The 27,340-nt window shown below is 40.0% G+C and overlaps 1 protein-coding gene across 4 annotated transcripts in view; it reads right to left on the bottom strand.

Annotated features, from left to right (window-relative positions):
* The window catches only part of PTPRR (protein tyrosine phosphatase receptor type R), a 141,885-nt gene that overhangs the window by 84,352 nt on the left and 30,193 nt on the right, over positions 1-27,340 (bottom strand). The gene's annotated exons all lie outside the window — the stretch shown is intronic.

Here is a 27,340-nt window from a genome sequence, read left to right as displayed (position 1 = left end):
ATGCTGTTTTTTTTTTTAACCTAATATAATTTGAAAACATATTTATGACTCATCAATTTTACAGTTAAACCGCTTAGAGATTCTAAGCTGGAATCTTGCAACTCTGAAGTTCTTGAATTTCACTGTAATTCTGTATTCTGCCTCTTTTCCTTTAGTTGTCTTTTCCACTAATACTTCATATAAAGATTAGACAGATCATAGGACGGCTCATAAATGAGAAAAATACATTTGCAAAAATGTTCTGCAAAATGCAATAAATAAATAAATAGCAATTTATTTCCAGTTTGTAGGAGTCCAAATAAGCTCAAACTTCTACTTAAACAACCATTATGCAATTTATGTTCACCAAAAATCAGTCTGCATTCAGTGACCCAAAAGTTTTTAATTTTAATAATTTTGAGATGACTTAACAAAAGAAAGAAGAATATAAATCCAGATAAGAAAGGTGATACATCTTTCATTAAAATATGTTTTTCACTAAACTGTTGTGGAGCTGCTATGTACTTATGGAAGATTACTCTTTGGATAGATGAGATAGAAGATGGAAGATAGATTTAAGATATGAGATAGAATATTTGGCCTTTTAAAGGCCATATCCTTAAGGTATTTAAGCATTCCTGTGTATTCAAAATTCATGTACAACGAAGCACATGGAAAGCTTTACCTAGTAGCAGAACACACGGCTCTTTGCTTTAGACAGAAGTATTACACCTGGATTTAGAGAGAAGCAGGACTGCTGTTCCTGTTTCAGAGCTGGAACAGATAGATGTTAGATGGTAGATGAGGACAGTCAGTACTAAGAAGCAGGAACGAACTGGTTTAGAAATTTGGAAAAGTAGAAAGAGAATCGAGAGATCTGGTTTCTTGTTATCAATCCAGTTTGCCTCCCCAGTGGGAATCCTACTCTCCTCTGCTCTTCCACCATGCAAATTTCATTACATAAACTTGATGGAGGGGATAATTTCACACCATTGGTGATATGAAGATAGCGATCTGCACTTCAGTAGTGACACTAATTTTGTCTTTTTTTTGGATAAGAATCATCTCTCTACAAAAAGGTTGTAAATCAGTGTTTCCTAAAGAGCCCAATAATGCACACAAGCTCAGGCTGGGACTGCCTGTCCATCTGCAGCACAAAACTGGCTGCTGTTTGCTCTAAACTTCACAGTGACCATGAGAGTGGCAGTGCTACCCCAGCCTAAGGCACTTATCTCATATCCTACAGATGTGGAAAAGATAGTCTGTCCGTGACAGCTCCAACCTGTAAATGTTCCTACTGAGTGTGGCCACAATTAAACAGCCCCTTTAGGAGTGAGAGGGAAACACTTTGTGAGGTACAAACGTGCTCTGGCCCTTTAGGAACGCCTGCTGCACTGCTTTCAAATCCGGAGAGTGCTGACAGCGAGACATTCCCAGTTTATGAAAATCCAAAGTGCTTCCTCATGAAGAAAACTGCAAGGCTTGTGAAAAGACAAGTCCTTTGTTTCATTATGTTTCTGTGAAGGCAGCTAATTTTTTACCCCTTCAGATAACCATGTAAATACTGCAATGAAAAAAATAACAACAACAACAAAAACAACTTTATGAGATGCTGGCAATGGCTAAAAGAAGAAAAACTATTCAAGGATATATAGGACAGTAAATTTAATCATGATATTTTGCTTTCCAGTTTAAATATCCACAGGGATACCACACTGAAATGGTAAAATTTTTATAATGACAGACAAAAGAAAGAAGAATTCACTTCTAGGGATTTTTTGAGGGATGAGAACTCAAGAGATGCTACTAATATGATGCATACTGGGTATATTACATTCCAAAAGTAATCACATTGGATGCTGAAAGGGAAAAGTAGAAAGGTAAGCCTGTAAATATGCTGGAACAGATTACCCCTTTCAGGAAACTGCTCCTAGCTCTGTGCCAGTCAGCATCCTTATTAGAGGTCTGTTGAGACACACAAAGTCATGCAGAAGCTTGAGGATAACTCTGAAGCAGAGAACATGTGATAAACTATAAAGTAGGTCAGATGCCCTGGGTGATTCTGATGCCTCGATCAGCTAACCTCACCTCAACATCATTTCCTTAGTATTGCCAAACTCAAGACAACACAACTCTCTTGGAAGACAGTATGTAGTTCACTTGCAAAGAAATACATTACTAGAAGGAGAGACTCAGAAAGTCAGTCAAGGTTCATATTTGCTCACCAAACAAACATATATTCCCTGGGCACATGCGGGCTACGGGTGAGTGAATACAAACAATCCCTGCTCAACCTCTGAACTGGCTGCAAACTGTATAACCACGTCAGAGAGGTGGTGGCATTTGGTTATTGCATCCTGGTAATCAACAGAGAAAACTGCACACAGCCGGCCACTGCCTGCCCCTTTCAATTCATTAAAGTCTTGCTGATGCTCGTGGTCAGGAGCATGACTATGACTATGACCATGACCACACATGCACGCAGCTTCCATGGGGCATGGGGATTTTGTAACTCTCCAGCTGCTCCCAGTGCTGTAAACACTTATTGACTTGGTTTCTGCTAATGAGCTGAGGCTTACCAGGTGACACAAAACACCTGAGGGGCAACCTGCACAGACTGCAATTAACTCTTGGTTCCTGTTTCTGTTATTTAATTAGCAACATCAATTTTGAACACTGCACACACTGATCACAGAAAACACAGGCAATTACAAACAGTCATCAAACCCTATTTTCTAAATTACATGCCAAGGATAAATGATTTTAAAGTAAAAAGAATAAATGTAGGCGTGACATTTTTATGCTGTGCCTCTGCTGAATAAGCTTAACAGTTCCTCACATTTAATGATAATTCCTATAGTTCTGTCTAGGCTCAGGGTAAACAAATAACAATCTCATAAAAACTCTTCTCTGTGTAAATCTCAGTATGTATTTTCCAACAGAACAACCCAAAGATGCAGCCTTTGCACACAGAAGTTTTGGGAGCACCATTTACAGGTTTTGCTACTCAGAGGTACATTGAAGAGGGTAAGGTGTTCGCTGGCTGCTCAGTGCTTTAATGCCTCTGTTTTACCTTGGATCCCGTTTCGCTTGCCTGTGACTAATAGGTGCTTCACAGTCCTTGATCCAGAGATTCTGGGTGCAGTCCATAAATGCATAACCCTGAATATTGAAGTCACTATCTATGCCAGAAAAAGCTCTCATTTCCGTCCTATGGTCATATAAAATAGAAAGCTTAGAAGCCAGGTCTAGGGCTACAGTCTTATACTGCCTTCCATGTCATCAAAATGAGGAAAACTGAGCTCCTGAGGTTAGCTGCTGGTCTTACACCTTACAGAGGCTGCAAATAAGCCAGTGCACTAAAACTCTGTTGAGCCTGAAGTACAATGGAGATGGGGGAGAAGTGTCAGTGCCTTGGGAAGAGGTTGCCCAGAGAGGCTGTGGTGTCTCCATCCTAGGAGTTACCCAAAAGCCAAGTGGAGAAGGTCCTGAGCAACCTGCTCTAAAGACCCCTGCTTTGGGCAGGAGGCTGGACACAACCATCACCAGAGACCCCTCCAGCCCCAAGCACTCTGTGATAAGAAATCAAAAACATACACAGACATCAGTCATCAGCCAGATTTTGTGTGCACTGTACCTGTATTGCACACTTACAGCAACTTCTCTCCTATAAGAAAAATTGTGAAGTAATTCTATATGGAGACATAACGCTGACCTCTTTATTTTTTTTTTTCCCCAAAAGGAAAAAGGAAAAATAGTAAAGAAAGTAGAAGAGTTTAAAAAATGTTTCTTTCTGTCAGTAAGAAACTCTCTGGCTCACTGTTTAAGTGCTTGATCCAGATCATTTTTCCAAAGCTACAGGGCTGACGACAATAAAACAATGAGAAACTTACTTTTGTATCTAATATTAAACAGCTGTGTTTATGAATAAACACAGGGCACAGCACTGCCAAGAACAAGGGTGGCATTTTGCAATCATTTTCCAGAGCAGCTGTTATGATCATTCAAGGAATATTTGCGGTCCTATTAACTTCCACAAAATTATTCATGTATTCAGCACTATGCTTCTGCATTTTGCTGCCGTGCTGCTTATTAGCCCTCACATTTTATAGAGCACTTATAGTAGGATCATGGACAACGCTTGGTATCCAGGGACAGCCCCCACTGCTGCTCACAATTCACGTAACACTTGGAGGAGGAAGGCTCCTCCTTAATATCACTTCACAGCATGAAATTGCCTAAAATATGTGTTCTATTTCACGCTTATTTGTGCATAAATTGGCATAAAATCTTAAAATAGCTCTCATGAAATAACATTAAAGCGTTACTTATGCTGTGCCAGCGCTTACATTTCACGACAGGAGCGCACAGCCCTCCTGCCTCTGCCCACATGTCCAGCTCTCCCAGCCCTGTGGCTCATGCACAGCTGGAAGAAGATGTGAAAAGAAGCACAAGAACAGGGCACACATATGAAATCTCTTCCCTGCTACTAATCCTGTGTGGGGGCACAGAGCACACTGCTTAGGCTACGGAGCTGCTCTGTGCTGTGACAGCACTACAGAACTCTGATCTCCCCCCAAAAACCTCGGAAGATGCTCTAAGTTCATAAGTTTCATATGCTTCAATCAGCTTTCTTCATGTGGTTTCAAGAAAACACTTTTGCAATTAACTAATATCACAATGTTTCATATTTTGTTTTTTTATGTGCTCAATTCTAGGATTATTTCTAAACAATAAAATCATTTTGTCAATTAATTACTGGCATAAACAGTTGCAAAATTCTGGCGTTTATCTCAGAAGAGAAATTTTACAGTGTGTGAGAGGTTTTAAATAGCTTGAAGAAAACCACTTAAAACTCTCTCTTTCTCTTCAGCAAGTGGTGATAGTTAAATCAATTATGTAAGCGTGAGTCTGCAACTACTGAACTCAACAGCAGTGCCCCTAGTAGCTTCAGTAATACAGGTTTTAGACCTAAATATCGCTTCATTTATTAGGAGCATAGCAGGAGAGCATATGGGAGCTGCAGGAAGGCTACCTCCTTAGATATTGACATTAAAAAAAACACTTTTTTTTTTCTTCCCTTAGAGCTTGCTAGAGATCAAAGAGATTGGGATAAGCTTCCGAGCCCAAACATAATTTGGAGTTTGACAAGTGTCCTGTTTTCTGTGATGGAGTTAATTTTCTGACTAGTAGTTGGCACGGTGCTGTGTTTTGGATGTAGGATGAGAATAGTGCTGATAACACACCGATGCTGTAGCTGTTGCAGGGCAAGGCTTGCACAGAGCCAAGGATGTTTCAGCTTCTCACACTGCCCTGCCAGCAAGGGCGGTGGGGGTGCACCAGGAGCTGCGAGGGGACATGCTAGTACATGGTTTCAGAGAGATTTTCTGTTCATTTTAGACCTCAGTCCTAATCCTCTACAGTTTGTGGAACATGAGACTGAACCTAGACCCAGGTTGGCAATGGCAATTGATTTAAGTTGGTGCTTGTTCTGACCCGGTCCTTACACCAGGGCTAACTCTACTTCCTTTCAGCAGAATTACTATCATTGCAAGGGAGGACAGATTTTTTTTTTCTCCTTCTGGAAAGGATTCATTTAGGCACACAGCTCTTTTAGACAAAGGCTGAAGAGTAACATAGGATGCTTTTTAAAGACATGAACTCTCTATGTGATGGCATACGATAAAAGCTATCCCTTTTTTTGGTAGCTACAGCTTACTCTTCCTCACCCCCTCACCAGCTGTTATTCTGCTGTACGTGCAATGCATTCAGATCATTTCACATATGCAAAAAGAAACCCAAACCAAGTCAAGAACAGAGCAATTCAAACATATGACAACCTCTTACCCAGAAAAACACTCACTTTAGTCATTCAGCCGATCAAGTCAAACACCACATTGCTAGAGTTTTATTTGCAGCCATTGCAGAAATCGAGAAATGGCACAGTGGAGTGGAAAACCTCATCTAGGAGAGGATGACAGAGCTGCAGCATGTGTTGTTGCCTGCCTTTCCCTGCCGTGTCCTCCACAGCCTCCTGCAGCCACTGAAGAGCTGCTGCTACTCTTGGCTTTGCAGCAGCCGGGCAGCCAAGGGGTACTTGTCTTCCCCCCACCTTACTCTTCTTTTGGTTCTGGGGGAATAAAGTCTACACATATCCCCTCCTCCCCATATATTTCAGCACATGATTGCCTAGACTTTCATGATCCCTTCTAAACACATTGATTACCATAAGTAATGAGATGGGTGATGGAGAAGCAGGTAATTTTCCTACGTAGCTACAACAAGGAGGTCTTCTGTGCACGGCAAAGCTCTCACCTTATTTGTAGCCCAACTCTTTTGCTCAACATCCTCTGCAAAATGTATATAGTTTAGAGCAGAGTGTGACATAAATCAGAGAGATTCATCCACTCAACCAGCAATGGACAAGCAATAGACATACAATATGAAGTTACTTTTTGCAACAGAAGCACTTGCACTCTCTATTAGCCTCAGCACGTGAGAAAACCCAACCCTGACTATGGGAATAACTGCAATGAACTTGTACTAAGCAACACTCTGTGGTCTTTTAGGAATCAAACAAAGAAATGTAAGGCAAGATAAGCATATCAAGAAAAGCTAAACTTCAACACCTACATATGGTCATGGCAATTTGAACAAATGGTAGACATCCATCCACCGTTTCTACAGAAGTTAACTCCTGTAAGAAATCTCCTGCTAAGAAAAAGATTATTAGGATTTGTGATCACAAAGGACTAGAATATCCTGATCTCTATGTTCTTTTTTTTTTTTTTAATTTAAATATTTGTCTTCCTAAAAGAATTCAGACACCCAAAAAAGTAAAACAAAGTATAGAAAGCATATAACAAATAGCAGAAGTTGACATCAAGAAAGCCTGGTTGCTGTTGGCTATTTAGTTGGCTTTCATTTTAAAAATTAGAGGTGGAGTCTGCCTGATCTTTAGGATGGAAATTCTGATTTTGTCTGCCTCCGTGATAACTGGGTAACCTAAAATACAGCCACATAACAGGATGTTTAAGGTTGGGGCTCCTGGAAAAAGAGAAGTATTTTAGCCACATGTGTTTTTTTTTTTGTTGTTCCCACACTTACTTGTCTTCAGTGACTAACGTTTGAGACAAAGGAAACTTTCGAGTAAAATTCAGATGTCTCTTCCCAGGCACTGAAAACAAGCCCTGTGACAAATCTCAGGTACTCCAGATAAATCAAGGAAGAACACATGTCCTGGTGTTTTTAATGGCATAACAAAAAGACAACTTTCAAAAGTACATTTCTGTATATTTAGAATAATTTGTAGAGTACTGTGGAGTACCTCACCTATGTGGGGACAGACATGGAGACTTGGCAACAGGAATTTATCAGTGCAAAGTTGCTTTGATTACTATGGGAAATCACTCTTGTGCTTTAAGCTCAAAGAAAATTATTCATAGCCATACCATCATCTCTGCAAACATAGCTGGCTAAAACATACTTTTTCTATACCCACATAAATAAAAGAAATGATAAAAATCTATGTTTTGTTTGTGTACAATAACAGCTCTCCACTGTTAGTAGGTATCTTTGTCATGGACTCATTGCTTAACTCCTACTGCTCAGCTGTCTCTGTATATAAGGTACACACTACATATACTAACAAATTAATCTTCACAACAAATGTGTTTTGTTTTGTTTTTCCATCTGCCAATATCCTGGTGGGAGTAAATTAAGGTTACAGAGAGACTTTGGAAACTGGTGTTGAGAACATTTAATCAATAAATTGCCCAGTCTGGGGCAATACTTGAGCAATATTCAATATTCGAAAGCCTTCATCCAGGCAATAAAACTAAACAGCAATGTAAGTTCTAAAAATGTAACCACTCGCCTAACCTATACCAGCACCAGCTGAACAGTGTGCTCTGGGACAAGTTTCACCACTCAAGAACCTTTATTCCTAGCAAATAAACCATAGACACATGACCAAATAGCACATCTGGAGAGCATATTCAAAACCTGAACATGCCTGATGGATTTGGATGACCACACAGCAAGGTGTGCAGCTTGTGGCAAAGAACCTATGCAATAGGGAGGCAACGGGCAGATCTAGAGACATGTTGTGCTTCTTGACCAGTCCTGAGACTGACATGCAAATGCAGTGCAAATCTGCTAAAAACTGCAAATCACACAGAATTAATGTGTATCAATACTTCTCCCACCCAAAGCAGACTTCAGAAGATTCATGTTGTTTACTGATGTGTGATGTGTATGACCAATTTTTTGAGTAGCTGACTATCTGTAATGAACATCTGAATTACTAGTGAATTTTTAAAGATCCGGATATCATGTTGATAGGTACCATTATTTCATTTTAACAGTTAATACCTTGAGCAGTTGATTGAATCATAAAATATGGATTGGATAGAGAGAGGAGTTCACATGTTCTTTTTTTAGCAGTTGGACAGATTATCCACCATTAAATTAAAATGACTGATGCAGGCTGAGGAAGAGAAGTAGAAGGGAAATTATTGAAAGAGAGGTAAAAGTTTCATTTAATGATTTAAAAATGAAACATGGAACTCCTGTGATGCCTTGTTTTTGTAAAACTGTAAGGCGTAGGATGAAAGCGATTTGTGGCAAAAAGTTTATGCCTTACTGTGTCTCCCGACAAGACAGAAACCTGTGATTCACAGAGATAATGGTGGGTACTTTTCACTTAAAAGGATGCCTACGTACATAACCAACTGATTCACAAAATATATATGGTATTAATTATACAAAATCCTGCTACTTAGCACAGAAATTCAGTTATCACTGGGAGAAGCGAAATGAATAATGAAGGCAGGAAATACAGAGTATATGCTATAACAACCCTGTCCCCACAGGCCCATGCTGTATGTTTTTCAGTGAATCTTCCTCTTTTTCCAACTGTCACGGTGAATAATGACCTGCAATAAAGACAGGCAATTGAAGTTCTGCAAGATGTAGCTCAGCAGGCTGCAGAGCTGCCCTCCTCTCTGAAATGTTAAGTGTAATAAATGGCAAAATGCTTGCCACGTCCCCCCACCTTGTTTGTCTGCCTCAGAATAAAGGATGCCTGCTGTTAGTGATACCATGAGAGCAGTTTTCCTTTCTGCTCAGGTGGAACAGGTGTGCATTTTGGAGCTCAGGGTTTCTGTCCCAGTCTTTGCAGACCGCCAGGCTGCAGAAATCCTCAACGCTTCCACCTGCCTGACCAACTGCATAAACGAGGCAAAACTTCACTGAAATGAGAACTAAAAAAAGCAGTTTCCTCCTAACTGACATTTTCCATTTGGCATTTCAATTTGGGGCACTTCTAGAAAAAAATAATAAAGAAAATGAAATGTTAGATTTGGCTCAGAGTTTCCACCCACTCTGAAAGAGCAAAGCAGTCAGCAGTGTCCCCAGGGAAATGCAAGCCATAAGGTCCAGCACTCTGCCACGTGTGGGGCAGGGGGAGCCCGGCTGTCATCTCCCAGCCCCCAGGACAAAAGGAGTCCAACAGTGTCAGCTAGCACCCTTGGTGCCAAGCCTTACTCTGAGGTGAAGGAAATCCTGATTTCACTTTCAGGTACTGCTGTGTTTTATATAAAGCACATTCAATCAGTAAAAGGCAGAGAAAGACAGTCGAGCCTGGCGGGTAGGACACTGCTGCAGGAGACAGTTCGTGCACGCTACGGCTGCTGTTCTCATACCTCTCTGAGCAGCTCACACTGGGAAGAAAAACGTCCACAGAAGAAAATGAAAGCATCTAATTCAGAAAAGCAAACTGTCTAGTAACTAAGTTTAAAATCCCTTGAAGATGAGGAGGGGTCTTCACACCCTGGGGGAAGTGTCTAGAGACTCAGCTGCCATGTGAGAGGGTTTTTTGGTGTCTTCTTCACCCTTCTCACCAGTCCATTTTTTCACGCAAAGCTACTTACTGAATTAGACCTGAATGTGAACTCTCTCTGGGATGACTTTTTTTTTTTTTTTTGTGACAAATTGATTGCTTACCAAAAATATTTCTGTCAGCTTTACTGTTTCTGGCTCATTTTCAAGTGGGTTAAAACCAAACCCATCCAAAAGAAAATGAATTCCCAGACATCTGTATTATCCTTAGCAACTGTGATACAGATAAGAATTTGTCCTCTCGTTACCATTTTTTCCTATGAGGGGTGGATTATTCAGAAGAAACTGGGAATGCACAGAATTTTGTTTCTCTGCTGCTCACCTCCTCAGCCAGAGCAGCCTATCTGAAACCTGCTGGTAGAAGAATGCATTTCCTTAAATAAACAAGAATACCTGGCACTTACTTAAGTACTCTATCACACAAATTGATTTTACGTTAATAGGATTGAACTTTCACACACACAAGAAGGGAAAGATATGCATTTTAAAATTGACTTTTCTGATGAACTTTCCACTTCAGTGCAAGACAGTGCTGCTAACTTATATACACAGCAGGTGAAACCAGAGGATCAAAGTCTCTGAATAAAACCTGAAGCTGGAATATTTTGAGTTCTGCACTGTTATTTGGCTTTCACAGTTAATTATTCCAGCTATTATCCCAGCAAGAAATGTTCCTTTATATTTGCATGCTACTCTTATCTTTTATCTTTAATTGCCTGGCTCACTTTAATTATTAGCCTGGGAAATTCTGTGGATGTCAAGGAAGAGTCTCTTAAAACAATAACTCTGCTAGAAAACAAGATTTCCTTAGCTGTTTGGGCATTAAAACCACTTCATGCAATTATTCCATCACTTATGACTTCGTTATTAAAAACATGTCTTCTGGGCTTACAAGGTCAAGAACAACACTCCTCCAACACGAATAAACCTCGTATCATGCAGAGCTGTCTTCCTGAGCTTTGCAAACAGGCTGTACTCACTGGGAAGCAAGAACAGCCACAAGTGTCTCTCTAGGAAACCGGATGAATAAGTCAGTGCTGATAGCATTAAATACTGCCTAAGATCTTTTCTTGCCGGTCTACTGAAGCCAACAAGCCCATGTCCCAACATACTTTTTAGATGTCCAAACCCTTTCTGCTCCCTAGGTGACCCCCAGCGTCCCAGAAAATTATATGTCTTGAATTTCTCAGTATAAAAAAGGGAACGACTTGTCTAATGAAACGTCAGATAGAAACAACAGAGGTGGAACTGTGTGTGTGATGATCGCTTCATCTCCATTCAAGAAAAAAAGAAACTTAAAACATCTGAGGGAACAGCTGCAGAGTTCTCTGCTTGCTGCTGTTGTGCAGGAATGTGGGACCTAGCTCCGACACTGACCGGCCACTGTGACTGCAACCTTGGCTAGACTGAGTTTGAAAGATCAGAGAGGAGAAAGAGAGAGAATAAAGAGAGGGCAGATGCATTCCTCCAAGATGTCTTTAGCCTGCTACTGTTTGGTCAGATTTTTTGCTCAGGGAGAAAGTGGGCTTGAATCATAGAATGGCTCAGGTTGGAAGGGACCTTAAAGATTATCTAACTCCAACCCCTCTGCCATAGAGGCAGGGATGTGACCCAACAGGTTGCCCTGAGCTCCATCCAGCCTGGCCTTGAACACCTTCAGGTATTGGGCATCCACAGCTTCTTTGGGCAGCCTGTTAGAGTGCCTCACTGCCCTTACAGTGAAGAATTCCCTCCTAATTTCTAGTCTTAATCTATCCTCTTCTAGTTTAAGACCATTCTTTCTTGTCCTATCATTACCTACCCAAGTAAAGAGTCCTTATCCATCTTTTTTGTAAGACCCCTTTAAGTACTGAAAGGTCACAATGAGGTCTCCCCGGAGCCTCCTCTTCTCCAGGCTGAACAACCCCAACTCCCTCAGCCTGTCTCCACAGGAGAGGTGCTCCAGCTCTCTGAGCATCTTCGTGGCCCTCCTCTGGACTCACTCTAACAGGTCCACATCTTTCTTGTGCTGGGGGCCCCAGACCTGGACACAGTACTCCTGGAGGGGCCTCACCATGCCATGGGGCATGGACCCATTGATTAGGGATTGTTGATTTCACAGAATCACAGAATTTCTAGGTTGGAAGAGACCTCAAGATCATCGAGTCCAACCTCTGACCTAACACTAACAGTCCCCACTAAACCATATCCCTAAGCTCTACATCTAAACGTCTTTTGAAGACTTCCAGGGATGGTGACTCCACCACCTCCCTGGGCAGCCCGTTCCAGTGCCTAACAACCCTTTCAGTAAAGAAATTCTTCCTAACATCCAACCTAAAACTCCCCTGGTGTAACTTTAGCCCATTCCCCCTCGTCCTGTCACCAGGCACATGGGAGAACAGACCAACCCCCACCTCTCTACAGCCTCCTTTAATGTACTTATACAGAGCGATAAGGTCACCCCTGAGCCTCCTCTTCTCTAGGCTGAACAAGCCCAGCTCCTTCAGCTGCTCCTCATAGGACTTGCTCTCCAGGCCCCTCACCAGCTTTGTCGCCCTTCTTTGGACCCGCTCAAGCACCTCGATGTCCTTCTTGTAGCGAGGGGCCCAAAACTGAACACAGTACTCGAGGTGCGGCCTCACCAGAGCCGAGTACAGGGGGACGATCACCTCCCTAGCCCTGCTGGTCACAGTGTTTCTGATACAAGCCAGGATGCCGTTGGCCTTCTTGGCCACCTGAGCACACTGCTGGCTCATATTCAGCCGACTGTCCACCATCACTCCCAGGTCCTTCTCTGCCTGGCAGCTCTCCAACCATTCCTCTCCCAGCCTGTAGTTCTGCTTGGGGTTATTGCGCCCCAGGTGCAGGACCCGGCACTTGGCCTTGTTGAACTTCATACAGTTGACCTCAGCCCATCGGTGCAGCCTATCCAGATCCTCCTGCAGAGCCTTCCTACCCTCGAGCAGATCGACACACGCACCTAGCTTGGTGTCATCTGCAAACTTACTGAGGGTGCACTCAATGCCGTCATCCAGGTCATTGATGAAGATGTTAAAGAGGACCGGCCCCAGCACCAAGCCCTGGGGGACGCCACTAGTGACTGGCCTCCAACTGGACTTGGCTCCATTTACCACAACTCTTTGGGCCCGGCTATCCAGCCAGTTTCCAACCCAACGAAGCGTGCGCCAGTCCAAGCCAAGAGCAGCCAGTTTCTTGAGGAGAATGCTGTGATTTAAACTCCATGAATATTTATCGTTCTTGGGTCATTTTTAAAGCACAGGCCATCTCAGTGTTCCACTGCGCTTCTCTGCTTCATCCAGATTCCAATAACCAGCATTAGGACCATGAGTGAATGTACTTGTTTTTCTTTGTTCTGGACATTCATAATCAAATCTATTCGTGATTGTGATTCCCTATTCTGATTTCAGAAAAGGCATATGTAAGAGATCAGGCAGAGCCCTAAAAGAATAGATGAAAGAACTGGCAAGTATGGTAAATTCAAGTATGTGTCATTGGATAATTGGTTGTCATGCTAATCCTTCTGACAACTAGATTTCCTTTTTTCTAACTAAACTCTGCTAAGGTCAAGTATTCAGCTTATGAGAGGAAGACAAAGGAGCTGTGATGCTCCTCCAGCAGGAATAAAGAAAAGAGAATTAGCCAAACCAACCAGCACAGGCCAGTTAAAAATCCGGAACAAAAGCTGCCCGAATTCAGTCAGAATCTTTGCTTTTACACTGATGGATTTGGGGCAGGCTTGTACTAAGTAAGCAAACGTGACAGTAGGAAAACTGATATCTCTCCATCAGAGAAAAAGCTAAAATTTATTCACAGGGTGTCATTTACCTCTGTCAAAGCTCTTTACAGCACGTCTCCTCCCTGGTCTGTTCCTAGTAACTCCAGACATCACGCCCTTTGTCAGATGCACGCCGCTGCGGCAAGCTGCCACTTCTGCGGCTGCTTCTCGGGGGAGATATTGGTTTATTGACAGCTGTAATGTTGCAATTTGGATCAGGGTTGCATAAGCCTGCTAAAGTCTCTCGGTTTATGAACCATGGAGTAAGCTATGTCCTCTGCTGGGGGATTTTATGCTACGTGTCCTCACATAGCCTAACGGGGTGAAATGCATGCAGTGGTTTGATGTATAGAATTAAAAGTGCATGGGTAGTTTTTTAGGGGAATCTTATGGGACTATTTCTAGAGTCTTTTCTTCAATACCCTTAACAGTGATCTAGTAAAAAGTGTCTCTGAGAGCAAAAGCAGTCTTTTACTTCTAAGAGGGTAAGCGGAACTTCAGAGCATCTTGCTGGGATGCAGATTTGATTAGCATCCCACTGAGGACGCTCTTACTAAAGGGACACACACCAGACAGGATGAATTTCCTAATAAACCGAGAGGAAACAAAAAGAGGAATGATTTTTCATTTAGTTTCAAAACCGGTTTGGAAGCTCTCTGGGAGTGGAGCAGAACCTCTCTGTTACACTGATATGACACTGGACCACACTGTAATGATAAAGAGCTCCAAGTAGCTGCCCGAAAATAGACGTACCTGTTAGGTCACTGGGCTAGATTTGTTGCTAGTGTAATTTCTCTGAAGTAGCAGTGCCATACCAGCCATGTATTTCATTCATCATGTTTTACCATCTACACTTCAATTTTGGGAATAATCAGACATATTGTGCGTGGTGGGCATATGGTATAGCTGCAAACCAGATCTACCCTGAAACTATTTTTGGTTATTTCCCTCTTTCCTGTCACAAAACCAGAAATCCGCAACAACAAAAACTGTAACTGAATGGTTATGTCCTCTGTTTTAACAAATGTTCTGAAGTACCCTGGGATATTAATTCAACTCACGTGATAAAAATCCTGTTCAGCATTTTTCATAACGCTAGATGGTAGCGGCAGTGCATGAAAAGGTAATTCTCTCTACAATCCTAAACAACAAGATGTAAGACTGGAAAATGAGCACAGACATTCAGCTAGCATTCACTTTTCACTGGCAAAAGTAGTAAGGTGGATTTTTTTAAACCCTTTAAAACATAAGTCAGTCAATTATCCCTACTAATTAGTTATTTACAAGCATCAGAAATGAAAGCTTTATGTGCATCCTACTAACATGTTTCACAAAGTTTGTATTTAAGAATGATAATCTATCTTTTTTCCTAAATGTGACCTTAAACAAACATATGTTGCTCACCGGCATTAGCAGTTTCCAAAATACCTGGGTGTATCATAGTACTGCTCTTTTACTTAAGTCACATTAATTTTTATTTTTGAGATCTTATGAAACATAAAACCCTGTCCCTGTCAGGGAGAAATTTAACTATTCCCTCTCCTCATCCTGAGCTACGATGATCCCTACTCTTCTAGATTTACCATATATTTTAATGACAGTGGGAAACATCATTGTTATGTGGATTCCTCCTCCCCAGTCTGCAGCATAATTGTATCTTTCCCTGCATTTGGGAGCCCAAATTACCTCTGTGCCAATTAGCTTTTCAGGCCTTTCCAGGTAAGGGACTCAAGCCGAGCGGAAACACGGTGAAGGTTTGGTTGCTGCAAGTCTTGTCAGCACTACAGAGGATGTGAGGTGACTATCCAGGGGGCATTACCTGTTATTGAACATGCAAAGAGGCATTCCTATCTCTATGAGCATCTCACTGTAGCTCTTCAGGACTTGGTGATGTGACTGTTCTCTGCTGGCAATTGGAAGGGTGTCTTAGAGCATTTATCCATACAGAAAAATCTAGTTTTGTCTCCAGAATGAAAAGATTATTCATAAGGTTGCAGCAGCTTTAAATTTAGCAGGGTCAGCTGCATTTCTGTATGGCAAATGAAAACACTTAACAATACAGAGGAGTTTCTGATCCATCACATTGCAAGATCATCTTCTAAAGCTATGAAAATGCCATTCTACTCATAGTCTGTCTGATGATCAGCGCATCGCACTATTTACTTTACATACATAAGATCGCTAGGAAATAAGTTAAACTGTTCATGTACAAATAGTCCTACCTCCGCTAGGAATGGGTAGCCATTAAAGTTTCTTGCCTTAAAAAAATGTTTTCTCACAACTCTTGACTCATGCAATAATTTTAGAGAGTTCTTGGAAAGGCTTAAAGCCTTCCATCACATTCTCTGTATGAATCAAGTTTAGAAACTACAGTTATAATAAAAATCAAATCACTTTTGAAGGAGAGGCAGTTTAAACCCACTCTGAGAGCTGGAAGATGCTGTGAAGGGTAATCACAACCTCTGTTTTTCATTGACATCTTTTTTTGCTTGCCATCATCTCAGGCATGATATAATTACAGTTGAGTGCCTGATGTTTCCTTCTGCATGGATCACCTTTCCCATTACAGCAGCCTAACCAGCATCCTATGGACACTGCTTCATTTGTATTCTCTTCAGTTTTTTTTTTTTTTTTTTTTGAAACTGTCAGTTCTGGGAGAGCCAGAAGGCCACACACAAGTCACGAAATGATTATCCTCACTGAAAGGAAGGTTTATTTCTTTCTAACAGTCTCAGGCATAGCGTGAGCTATGTGCTGAAGCAGAAAGGATGACGACTTTTTTGCTTCTCCACTTTCCATTCTACCCTGTCTGATCACAGAAATCCCTATTTAAACATCACATCTGCAAGACCAGAATAACTGATACTTTCTCTAACAAGCAGAGCTCATTTCATTTATTTTAATCTCCACTAATACCTGCACCCTTCTCATTACTACCCACGTTATCTCCAGGCTGGTGGGAGGATCTGCCTAGTCAGATGGGAGATATTGACCTATATCTTGTCATGAATTCAGTTTCTCACCAGAGATTTGTTTTGCCATAAGAGAAAAGGGAATTCATTCACTAATGCAGGAAGCATTAGCATGTGCAGTTATATCATCTACTGAGAATGAACTTCATTAACACAACCAATACAGAACCACAAAACCTTTAAAGAGCATCTGAGCTCCTTTTTTTTTTTTTTTTTAAATATTATGAAACATTACCATTGATTTACTTTCCCAGATGTACTCCTTGTTAGAGTCTGATGGCCAGCTTAAGTGTTTTATTAGAGGAAGAAAAATCTCGGAAGGTTTTATTTCTCTGAGGACCACATTTATTTGCAGGTTTTTTCCATCTTTTTTTTCCTGTCTCTAATAATATCACAGCACTTGTAACGAAGAAGAATGTTCAATATAATCTCATAAGTAAGGCATTATGCAATTAACATTTAACTATTGATGGAAGTGAGGATTCAAGGTTTATTTGCTTTTTTTTTTCCCCTCCTTTCTGTTTCGATGCAGTCATGCTAAATTTAGTAACAAGTGAGAACAGCTCAGTTCACCCTGGGAGGCCAAGACAAATTTTTTAATGTATGCAATGCGTGTTTTCCTGCTAAAGCAGACAGGATCAAATAATAATGTTATGTGGCCACTTGGGCTTTCTTTTTCTCAGCAGGTGATATAATTCTTGCACTTTTCAATAGCTTCATAAAAAATTAAACCATTTTGCAGAAACATTTTCCCCAACTCACTAGAGAATTGTGTGGGAGGAAGAGGAGAGAGAGTGATCAAAAAAGCACAGGAATTGTTTCAGGATGATTCTTTATGAGGACCTCCTTCATTGTCTGCTTTCACATAGATTTAGGATAAACACATAGTTATATGTCAGCACTGGAACAATCCACCTGACAGACGCTTACCAAATTGCTACCAAAAGGTATGATGGAATGGGCAGGCAGTGAAATCATGACATGATTTGGAAGGATACTGAAAAAATTTCTGGTGATTTTCTACGAAAATATATGGCAAAAATGGAAAAGGAGTGCTTGTTGGTATAACATAGCAGAGGAAGGCCTGAAGAAGATCCACAATGAAGAATATGGTAGATGGGGAAGACTGTTAAGACTGGATTTCTCTAGCAAGGCTTCCTGTGGTGTCAGAGAAGGAAAGCAGTAAGTTTCACCAAAAAAGGTCCTCTGGAAAGAAGATAGGAGGGACACAATTAACAACCTGTGGAAAAGGAGGATGTGGATGGAGTGGAAATCTCCACTTATCTACTGGTCTCTGTCAGTGGTCGGTCAGGTCTGTGGGCTCTACACAGTGAAAGCAATACTGCATTTCTGCCTGGTCAAGTGGAAGGAGAAATTTAGTATTAATCATTAGGGAAGCAGTATGCAGTTGAGTTACATGAATAAATTTAATGGCCAGAAGAAATACTACTAGAGATGGCCACTATTCCCCTTACCCCTGCCCCATTCCCATTCTAGGGAATGAAAGAAATACAACAGATAAGAAATGAGGCAATATAAAAAAAACATAAGATGACATGTAGCGTGGTAAGGAAATGACTGAAAAGGTCTTAAAAGAAGTGATCTTTAGTCACTAATACATAATTTAAAAACAACTAATCTTGTACCACCTGATCTTTAGTAAAGATACCAAATGAGAAAACTCATGTTCCCAAATTGATATATATGGAAATATATATATATATTTTTTTTTTTCTTCTGTTTCTTCCCAGCCAACACTGCCACACAGCTTCTCTCCTGCCTGCAGCAGCCCCAGCACCAGCTCTGGCCTCATACTGAACCTCTCACACCAGCCTCACGTCCCAGGATTGAGACAACCCAACAAGCATCCAGCCTCCTCCACCATCAGTGGTGGGATTACCTCTGAATAAAAGCCTGTTGGTGGAAGAGATGAGTGCACCTCACAGGGAAGTAGCTGTACGCCAGAACCATCGGGGTATTCTCCTCTGAATTCAGTGGGTAATGAAACAAATCCTATAAAAGTGAGATTTGTGAACACACTTCTCTTAAAGAACAGTTTGCTCCTTATCAAGGGAAAGCTACATCTTGTGGTAGATTTACAGTAAAGATTTTTTTTCTGTAACCTTTTACTCTGTCTCTTTACATTACAAATAAATGTTACATCCTACTAATTTGGAGCAGCCTGGCCTTCCTAGGCAATAGTATCCTTATATATATAAAAAAAATATAAGGATATATATATATATGTATATATATATATATATATATATATTTTTTAAGATGATAAAAGGTGAGTGGCTTTCTTTGCTCTGAAACGGTTTATTTCCCAAATAATGATTCATTCTGATTCACCATTTTGCAGCCTTCCAACGAAACAATCATAGGTTGCCCGTAGGTGTTTATTTAGCGTTATTACAGGTAAGAAGGACAACAATCAGCAATAAGTGAGCAAATATTTATAAGCCATGGTTACCACATAGGAGCTCATGATCACAGCCAGGAAGACAAATGAACTTTAAACAGATAAAGGCATGGTAATGGAGATTATATATTAATAGAACTAAATTACTGACCTGATTGTTACATTCATTCAGAATGTGCTAGGAATACTCTAAGGATATCTTCCATAAGGATAGGCACAAAATTTACACAAAGTACGTTTTAAAAAACAGACATTGCGTTACAGACAACATTTTCACTAGAATTTTCAGTTTAGAGAAAACTTTCCACAAAGAACAATGGCTGTTTTTGAGTAAAGTCGCATTTAAAAGATGTTTGACACATCATGGAGGATGGAAACTGCACACCAAAAGTAGCAAAAAGCTACTGGCCTAAACCTTTGGCTATGCATTTTTTTTTCTAGTTTTTCTCAAAAAGCAAACTAAAAACTCAGTCAAAGCTCTCTGACAGAGTAAGTTATTATTATAAAAGGCTGTTTCAGCAAAACAAATCACCTCAGTAATTTTTTTTCTGCAAATTATCTAAACTCTTCAGTACTATAAAGATGGAATGCTTCATTCACAATGAATGTTTCATGTTTCTGACAGCTTTAAGGCTGAGCCATGCTATAAATTTATCTTTAATGACCTGTTGAGAGACCCTAGTCATCAATACATATATACGGAGTACATACAGATAAAAGGAACTACTAAATGAAAAAACATTTTTTTTTTTTTTTTTTTTAAAAAAGTTCTACAAATTTTTTCCCTTATAACTGATCATTTGAATTTTTTCTGCCTGGTATAATGCACAAATATAACTTACCAGTTGTATCTACAGGAGCAGAGCAGCCTTTTGTCCCTCACTGCCTTGTAGAAGGCTAGAAAAAGATCTGTACACACTTTTTGGGGGACTCTGTCTGTATCAGCACTGCTGCTGCTGCCAATTCTGTGGAATCAGTGCAGCGAGGATAATACAGTTCAATAGCCCTAGTTCAAAAGCCTTCATATTTTCAGATTATTTTGTTCCGCTCCACATGATTTAATGCACGGGGGATAACATAAAGGCCTTGGGGGACTGTTTCATCTCCTCAGTGCTTGTGTGATTGTTACTGTAATGCTAATGGGAGTTGTATTTGTGCACCCAGGGAAGAACACACCATGATTTTTAATATGATAAACAAAGAGCAGCCTAGAAACAACTTAGGTTTTAACTTCAGCACAAATCTGCAGTTTACCTTTGAAACATGGAAACAGAAACAGATTTAAAAAACAATAACAAAAAACAAATGAACAAAGAAAAAAAACGCAACAATTCACTGGGCATTGGGCTGTAAGACTCTCCTATCTGGGCTGTTTAATGTCTAATTTGTGACAGACGGGTTTTGTGAAAATTAGGTTGATGAAGCATATTACAGATGTACCGTAACAACCATACTTAATATATACCAACAAATGTGCAAAAATATGTATTTATATATAGCTATGTATACAAAAATTTATATGTATATAGGGGAGTTAGGTATGACAGAGCAATAAAGTGCTGCTTTGTTCACGGAGCCCTTTGAGGAAAATACGCTGGGAAAGCACAGTCTGCTCTGTAGAACAGTTTTTAAAATGCATGCTGCCATTGAATGATGCCATACACATACACATGCAAATCTGCATGTATACAAAAGACAGAACACATTCAATATTAAAAATATTGCTTTGTGTGTTCACCTCTTTTCCTCAGAATGCTGGAAATTGTACTTTGTACTTCCAGCACGCAGGTAGATACCTGTTTTTCAAACCTAAGAACCTTTTCTATCTACTCAATTCCATCATTAAGTAACTATACCTTACATCTGGTACTCACACATATGTACAGTTGGAATTAGAAAGCAACTGTATGCTTTGAAAGCCTTATAAACACTTTGCATAATTTATAAGCTAGAGAAACCCTACAGAAGGTAATGCAGTGTGAGGACTATCTGTGATTCAAATTCCTTATATCCAGTTTCCACGATAAGTCCAGGAGTTCAACAAGCTAACATGACTTCTAAGGGAATTCTTTTCTGTGGAAGGTACTTTTTTTTTTTCTAATCATATTCATTTAAGTTCTTCTGTGCTGTTTGAAAATTTGAAACAGAATCACAATGCCATTAACAAAAATTTAGTTAAAAAATAATAATGAGCTTTTTTATGATTGTTATTTGTTACAGCACAAATGTCTTTCCACTACAAACTTTTTACTCAGGAGATATTGACCTGAATCATTCATGTGCATCTGCTCTGTGGAGCGACTCCCCAGGTGCACGATCTGCCGGAGCACATTCCTTAGAGGCCACACACCAGCCTTTGATTACAACTGCAGAACAATGCCCAGTCATGTGCAAAACCTCATGCTTACACTGGCCTTCTTTGCCCAGGTATTGCCACCGCAAGGAAGTAGAGCTGACAACACAGCAGATAAAACTGGCAGTTCTTGGGAAAGGTGGATGCTCCAAGAAAAGCTGGGAAACCTAGAACTTTAATGGCTTATCCACCACAGACTCTGCGAGATGAGCCATAATTTAAAGTCATTTTTCTTGTTGCTTCCTATCTTACTTTTGTTGAGAAAGTATACAAGGTCTAATACCTGCAGCACTGGCACAGGCTGCCCAGAGAAGCTGTGGATGCCCCATTCCTGGAGGTTTTCAAGGCCAGGCTGGAGTTTTGGGCAACCTGGTCTAGTGGGAAGTGTCCTTGCCCATGGCAGGAGATTTGGAATTAGTTGGCATTTAAGGTCCCTTCCAACCCAAACCATTAAATGAGTCTATAATTCTAGAAGTCTATGAGTCTACAATTCTAAAATTTGGAAGTTTAATATAATGGCCATATTTTCTTCCTAATGGAGATTTTATTTTTCTTCCTTAACTGCATCACCTACATACAGTATCATCAGGTCAAATATGAGACAGAGCAACAGCACAAATGAAACCTAGAAATACCCTGTGCCATCTGATTTAGCTGATGGAGCTGCTGAACAGCAGACTGCGCTGTTGGTGCTTGTAACCCCTCCGAACAGCAGCTTGGTACCTGGCAGCTTGGGGGATGTTTCTCAGATCATTGCAAACAGAACAGCTCCTCAGCTTTTCCAAACCATGATTGTTATCCACAAGTGCAAAAAACTGTCAGCCCAAAAAGAGCTGTATGACATATTTTCTCTGACTTTTTTTCCCATTAAAAAGTAACTTGGTCTTATTTTTTTCTACTAAAGAAAGCAACATTTCAATGTTTTTAATATTAAATTTATAAGGAAAAAAAATTGGCAAATTCCAGTTGGAATTCCTACATTGATTTAATTTTGGAAAACAAAGACTATGATACATCTTTTTCCCCCCTCTGATTCCTCATCCTCAATCCAAGTTCTTTGCCATCAACTGGAATAGAAGAAATGATTTCCAGCTTTGTGATTTACTTTGGTTTCCTTTCCAGCTTTCCTATTTTTCTCTTTGTGCTTTGTATCTTTTTGTAACTGTTTTTTTTTTTTAAACTTATCCAAATTGCTTCAAGTTTTGAAGAATCACAGAATGAAAAACACAACATGATGAATAAAATCCAACCCTGAAATAAACACAGGTACACCTAAATTCTACTAAATTACATAACAGCAAAATGGAAATTGAGAATAAATGATAATGTTGAGAGAGGTTTGAAAACTAAGATAAAGTGGATTTCAGTTTAACAAATATATTTAATTCTCTATAAAATATACAAAATGTTTGACAAAAGTACATGAAAAACAATCTAGAGGATTTCTCTAATTAAAAAGATATAGAGGACTTTAAAAAAAGTCTGTCCTATTACCTTTACAATTAATACCTTCATGAAAGAATTACAATTTATAATCACTACTGTTTAAAGAGTTTCCCTGGTTTAGGACAATCATCTGTAGTGTTAATCACCAGCCTCTAAAACTCACTGAAAGACACATAATAACATGAGTGGGGGCTCACCGATCGTCTCTTTCTCACAGCGTTCTCTTTTCAAGAAAACATATTGGAGATGATGCAAGCCTGCTGAAATTGAGATACTGAAGAGGAAGAGAAGAATTTTCTTGCCTGTGTAGGACTGCAAGAAGTAAGCTTTGACCTCCCAGACCTGCCTGATTAGCTGTAGCAGAATTCAGTCTGTCACTCCAGTGGCTTCAAACTGAGCACCATGCATTAATCATGAATTTTAATTTTTGACTGGCAGAACAGAAAAAATAATTTGTTAAAAGCAGATGGCAGCCTGTAATTTCATGCCCTGCTTTGACTTACCTGCAACATCTGCATGCAGCACCTCTCCTGCAAATTAAGCCTTTCACTCAAAATAAAATATATTTGTAGACTGATTTACAGTTTTACCAGTAGTTTCACTAAAATACTTTCTTGTCATGGAAGGAAACGTAGATCTGTTTCTACAGGAGGCATATCTCATCATGTCAGATTTTTTTTATGGTGATAGTAATACTTTATTTTTTACTTTTTTCAAGATATGAGCTTGTAACCAATGATACATCTTTTTAAAATAAAGCCAGATCCATCCTACTTAAAGAGTTACTCGCGATAAAATACCAACAAGCCTGTACTGCTCAGTGGTAAAAAGGAAAGCTCACACTATGTGCAGTAACTGGGTGTATACATTATCTGCAGTGGGAATTGAGGTTTCCATTCTAAGTGTCACAGCTCTGGGGGCATATCCTGCATGTAAAATGTTTATGCTTTGGATCACCTACAGGAACTAGCATTAAAAAAAAAAGTTTCCCAAAACTCTGATTTTAAGGCAAACTTTGTGTGATGTTGCTCAAGTCTAAACACACTGAACTAATTTCTGAAAACCTGCAGTAAAAAGCATCCTGTGCTTTTTGCTGTGGCCTAAGAATTACCTGATTCAAGATAATACAGAGCTAGGAAACACCTACCACATTCTTCTTGGACCAAGTTCCTTGCTATTGAACTCAACCAAGTCATATAAACCCACTGTATGCTGAAACAATAAGAACACAGAAACCTAGGGAATTCAGTCAATATCTTTTCTCCACAAAAGTTGGGGAGCACAGATTTTCCTTGCTGTTAGTGTGAGAAAACTCACTTTGCAAGCACCTTTTGAGACACATATGCTGTTTTTAACTTTGAAAGGTTTTTTCCTTTCTACGTTGATTACTGTCGTATTTGAGAAACTCACAGACTGTTAATGAACATGTATGTGCAGCTAGCTCTGTTTGTGGCAAAATCACTAGCACCCTGACTGAACGGAGGGGAAACTGAGGCATAAGCAGACAGACCACGCATAAAATCTGTGCTGGAACAGGTGACCAAACCAAGATCATGGTGAACAGTTGTGTTTTAAATCCTATTCCACATCAGTGAAATTCATACCCAGAGGTCTAGGGGAGGACCCTGCTTGCTTGCTTATGCTCAGCCTGCTTTTACATCCAATACAATACAGAAGAATTGTATCTTCACTCCTTCTGAGTAATTTAGAGATTAGGGATGTCATCCAGAATAAAAAAACATGGGTTCAATATTCTCCCTTTTTCAAGGAGACTTCAAGCCACAGTTCCTAAGAATGAGATTAGTGTAGCAAGCCTGAGGTTATTCTAGGACTTTCAGCATTCTCCGTCCATCCTTTTGAAGCCAGTTCAGTGCATTGATACGAAGTCCAGATTTGGGAAGGAATAGATAAAGAATTAATGTGACTGTGACTCTGCAATTTAGAGACCACTTTAGGCACAGAAGGAGGCGAGTCCTCAATTCTGCTCCCTGCTTTTATCCAGTAAATGTTTTGTAATACCACTATTTGGTATTGTTTTTTACTTAATTATTAACAATTAGCAATTCTTAGAAAATAATAACTAAACACATGCAAAAGTACTCATTTGTAATGTATAAGTAATAAAGTAGCATCTCCCCCGGGTATCTAGTTTCACTTTATGCCCAAGTTCCTGAACAGTATTTTATTCCGTCTTTTAATGTATAATACATATCAGAGAATTAAAACTGAATTTTCCTCTTAATCATGATTACTAATAAACATATACTATTTAGCATATACACATCATGCAATAAATTTATATGCTTCCTAAACAGAGGCCTTATTATCCTAAATATTCTGTAATTTTGCATCTCAGAGGATGTTCACTGGTACCATTTAACCTTGTGCAGAGAAGAACCACAGAAAAGTGGTTTTATGGCCACATGGTCCCTTCTGTGCTCTAAATGTCTGCAGATTCCACCTGGTGCATGTGATGGCATTTTGAGGTACAGTGTAGAAAAAACAAAAGATCAAGTTAACCATGGCTTTGGCTACTAGGGCATCACTGTTCCCAATACCTGGGCTGGCTCATTTACAGCTAGCTCTTTGCAACGTGCACCATAAACATGTCCTGGCTTTTAACAGGGGTAGTGCTCAAAGCAGGAAGCAGACACACAAGAGAATGGTATTTTTAGGGGCTGGAAACATGGATATGCTTGACTAAAAAGTCTAAGATTGTGCTAGTTTTTAAACATCAGTGTGTCACAACAGATTTATGGTTGCAGTCAGAAGAAATTAGGAAGGTGCTCTGCTCCAGGGCAGAGCTCCGGACCTTTCACAAGAACATTCTTCTCCCAACCTCCTCCCCAAAAAAATGAATCAAACAAGCTGTCTGACATGGCTGTGGTTATGCAAGTAAACTACTGCTCTCCCACCTACCACCTCTCTGGTGCCACTTCTGTCACAGGTTTTTCACCTCTATTTTTGTAGCAGAGAGGAGCACAGCCAAAAGGAAGAGGCTGAAAGTGAAGTATGTGGGAGTTCAGCTTGAATGAGTGCTACAAGATTAGACAGATGCACTTTTGTTTTATTTCATGTTATTATGTGATATGGCAAGTCACACAAAGAAAAGCAATTAAAGAACCAGGAACATTTTGTTCATTTCAACTGCTCTGCTGAAGGAAAGGTTTTTTTTCTTTTTTCCTGGATCTTTGCCTTTGTGAATATATTACATCTATTCTGGATTTTGATCCAAATGTTATGAGAAGTAACTAATACGCTAAGTTAGAAGTGTTGCCTTTTTCTTTGCATAAACACCCTTCAAGAACTGTTTTGTGAAACTTGTTGCAAACGCTCTAAATTACCGGGATGCTATTTGGTAGACTTAATATTGTTTACTGCTGACGAAGCAAAGCCTAATGTAGAAAGATTAGTTCACTGAAAATGGTTTTGTCCTCAAGAAGGACAAGTTCTGTCCTCAAAGAACAGTATCATGAATGCTATTAGCCCTTATAGGAAGTAAGGACAAGAAAAGAAGGGACAGGCATCTGCTTTCTGGGCAGCTCTAGTGGTCCAAAGACTGTCAGGGAGCTCTCAGGCAGAGCTTGGTGTCATGCTGACCAACAGCGAGTACTGGAGCTAACAGAAAGGTTAGCTGGCACTACCGACACAATCCCAACAGCAATTCAAAAACAATTGCATGCAGCTGTCCATGCTCACTGAAATCTGAGAGCTTTGAGATGACATACTCATGGTTATATTCATAAGATGCAAAACGCAACTTATAAGCAGACAGCACTCATCCAGTCCAGTCCATTCTGTGCTCGTAATTCATCTGCTGTGTTGCAACTCACTGTTGGCCAGTATCTTTGATCTCCACATGTACTAAGATCTGTTGAGGGAGAAACTGCCACTGAACTTCAGCCATTTCTTTTATCATCACACTAAAAATGCACAGAGTGCCATTTCCTCTGCAGATATCTATCCAAGGCACATCCAGTTTGAGCAAGTGTCCACAAGATGGGATCTCTGGCTCCCTTCCCTCAGTAAGGCACAGGCAAAGAGATGCCCCAGCGTTTGAACAGATCTCCAGAGACACAAGCTAGATGTGGATAAATCTCAGGACAGAAACCCCTACAAAGTATGATCATAGTATGCATGGGTGTTTTTCATATGCCTATGTGTTATAATCCGTACCAAGATAGTAGAAATATATGCATGGAGATACAATAAGCATGAGAGCATTAGAAATAATTGTAAATATATTATCCAAGACCTTTTCCTTCCATTATAGGATAATAATGGAGTCATATAGATAATACTCAGAGTTGCTAGATTCTTCTGCATTTTTTCCAGCCTTATTTTGACTATACTATAGCCCATGAACTACTGTTAACTGAATCTATATGGTTAATAGTTACTTAAAACAATTCCTCTACTGCCTATATGTTTCACTCACTTTAAAAATCCATTGTCAACCCTCCTCATAAAGCTCTACCAAACTAAAACCAGGT

Source organism: Anas acuta, chromosome 1, assembly GCF_963932015.1.
Source record: "Anas acuta chromosome 1, bAnaAcu1.1, whole genome shotgun sequence".
Lineage (NCBI taxonomy): Eukaryota > Metazoa > Chordata > Aves > Anseriformes > Anatidae > Anas > Anas acuta.
This window is presented reverse-complemented; position numbering and strand designations above follow the sequence as displayed.